Here is a 2,934-nt window from a genome sequence, read left to right as displayed (position 1 = left end):
CAGGGGGCAGGATGGGAGGTGGTGTAGTCCAGGTAGCTGTGGGAGTCGGTTGGTTTGTAGTAGATGTCCGTGTTGATTTGGTCGCCTGAGATGGAAATAGAAAGGTCGAGGAAGGGGAGGAAGGAATCTGGGACTGTCCAGGTGAATTTGAGGTCGGGGTGGAAGGTGTTGGTGAAGTGGATGAACTGTTCAACCTCCTCATGGGAGCACGAGGCGGTGCCGATACAGTCATCGATGTAGCGGAGCAAAAGGTGGGGGGTGGGGCCAGTGTAGTTGCGGAAGATGGACTGTTCCACATATCCTACAAAGAGGCAGGCATAGCTGGGGCCCATGTGGGTGCCCATGGCTACTCCTTTCGTTTGGAGGAAGTGGGAGGATTGGAAAGAGAGTTACGTTTTTGGAACTTGTCCTCCTGGGAGCAGATGTGGAACTGGTCCTCCTGGGAGCAGATGTGGAACTGGTCCTCCCACTTCCTCCAAACTAAAAGCTACTAAACACTAACCCTACTCATATCTACTCAGGGGTTACTCCCAAAATGTACAAAAGCACTGAAACTATTATACAACAATTCTCAGCTATATTTTTGTTCTTGAAGAACATTCCAGAATCAAGTGACAACTGTTACAGCACATATTTCAGTCTAGTCTGGTGTACATTCTCTCAACTTTCATTGTACAATTTTCCTATTTGGTTCATGTAAATTTGTGAGCCCCACATTCTGGCTGCAGACTTGTATTGTTCAATTAATATCACTTCAGGGATTTGGCTCGACCTCAATTACAAAGTGACAATCCAAACTAAACAGTCTGAGTTTTATGTGTATTGAATATTTGATATGTTCATTGTGTTAAACATCCTGCATTGGGACACAAATTCAGAACTGTGCAGGGCAGGCTGTGATAGCTCACTTAAAGAAAACCTTTAAAGCAATATTTGTGTTTCTTTGCTGCCTTCAATTTTTAACAAGATCATTCACGGGATGTGGGTGTTACTGCCTGGACCAGCATTTATTGCCCGTTCCTTAGTGCCTAGAGTGGATTCATGAGTTAACCACATTGCTGTGGATCTGGAGTTATGTGCAGGGTCAGAGAAGGTAGGCATGGCAGCTTCCCTTCCCTGAAGGATACTTGTGAACCAGATGGACTTTTACAACAATGGACACTGGCTACATGTTTGCCATTGGACTAACTTTGCATTCCAGATTTTTGTTTTTGAATGGTAGTGTCACCACCTGTTATGGTGGGATATGAGTCATGTCCCAGAACTGGAGTCTAGGGAATTACTAACTTAGTGACAACACCAACCACCACCTCCTTCTCCTGTTGTTTGAACATACTCCTCTGAAGTGTCTTAGGATGTCTTATCATATAACAGGTAAATGGAATTGCTTGCTCATGTGAAGGTTCAGTCCAATGAGGGTTACAGCAGCTGATGAATTGAGACAGGTTGGAGATGGACAATATTATGTGGATCAAAACAGGTAGACTTGCTGAATGAGAGGATATGGGATGGGAAGTCAGCTCAGTGTCAAATAAGATGTCTAGTTCCTTAATAGCCTGGTTTATCCTACAACTGTGGGCATGGGGGAATGGATGTAATGACTGGGGAATGGATGTAATGACCAGGAAATGGTATTCTTGGACTTTCAAGAAGGCATTTGATAATATTCCTGTTAAGACGCTGTTTGTTAAAGATAAGATTGAGAGAGAAAAATTGACCTGGTTTAGAGGCTAAAGATATTCTGATTTGTAGGCTGTTTCCTGCAAGGATCTGACTGAGGGCCTCAACATTGCACCACATTTATTATCAGCTCATGGAATAGAAAGTTAGATACCAATGTTTGTTGGTGACACAATGACAGGTGTCATTGTAAATATTGTAAATAAAGGTATAAAATTACGAGAAGATATTGGAAGGTTAACTGAATGGGAAAAACTGGGGTTAATGGATTACAAAGTGGGAAAAGCTAAGTCAGTAATTAAAAAGATGTAGGACATGTTCTAAACAATATAAATGAAACTCAGTGGAGATCTAAGGCTCAGACCAGTCCAGATATAATTCAATTTGAACATGTACCGAAAATAATCAAAAAGGCTCATAGTCTTTTGTATCTCAAGGACTGAAATTCAAAGTGATAGCAATAATTCTTCAGTTTATACAAATCCCTTGCTGGATCCACACCATCTACTAATGATTACAAATTTGGATTCAAAACACACAAACAAAATTTGAAGAGAAGTCCCTTCAAAATCAAATGAAAAAGTGTTTATGGTCTAAAATGGTTTATGGTCTAAAATGGTTATGGTTTATGGTCTAAAACATACAGGAAACACCTTAACTCCCTATTGCAAGTTAGAATTCCCTTTTGAAACAACTTAAGCCAAACAAAAACAGAAAAATAAGTTGCTGGAAAAGCTCAGCAGGTCCTGGCAGCATCTGTGAAGAGAAATCAGAGTTAACGTTTTGGATCTGGTGACGGTACTTGCTCAGAACTGATGGTAGCGAGGAAAACTTGGTTTATATGCAGAAGATAGGGAGGGGGACAGTGTAAGGAGTAAATAATAGGTGGGGATATAGCTTAAAGGGAGAGAACAGTTTGACAGACAAAGGAGTGGATAATGATTTGGCTGGGAGGGTGAAGAGCTGTGAATGGACACTGTTAGGGGTTAATAATACGTAGTTGGTAATAGCAGACTAAGGCCTGGTGTGTGGGGTAGGAGCCAAGGACATGGGAGAACTCAGGCCCTAAAATATTTGAATTCGAAATTGAGTTCAGAGGGCTGCAGGGTCCTCAAGTGGGAAATGAGATGCTGTTCTTCCAGCCTGCACTGAGCTTCACTGAAGTACTGCAGCAAGTCTGAGACAGTTGGCCAGGGAACAGGGTGGTATGTTGAAGTGGCAGGCAACTGGAAGCTCAGAGTCTTTTTTGCGGGC

Source organism: Chiloscyllium plagiosum, chromosome 13 (assembly GCF_004010195.1).
Source record: "Chiloscyllium plagiosum isolate BGI_BamShark_2017 chromosome 13, ASM401019v2, whole genome shotgun sequence".
NCBI lineage: Eukaryota > Metazoa > Chordata > Chondrichthyes > Orectolobiformes > Hemiscylliidae > Chiloscyllium > Chiloscyllium plagiosum.
The sequence above is the reverse complement of the archived record's forward strand: the minus strand, read 5'-3'. Positions refer to the sequence as shown.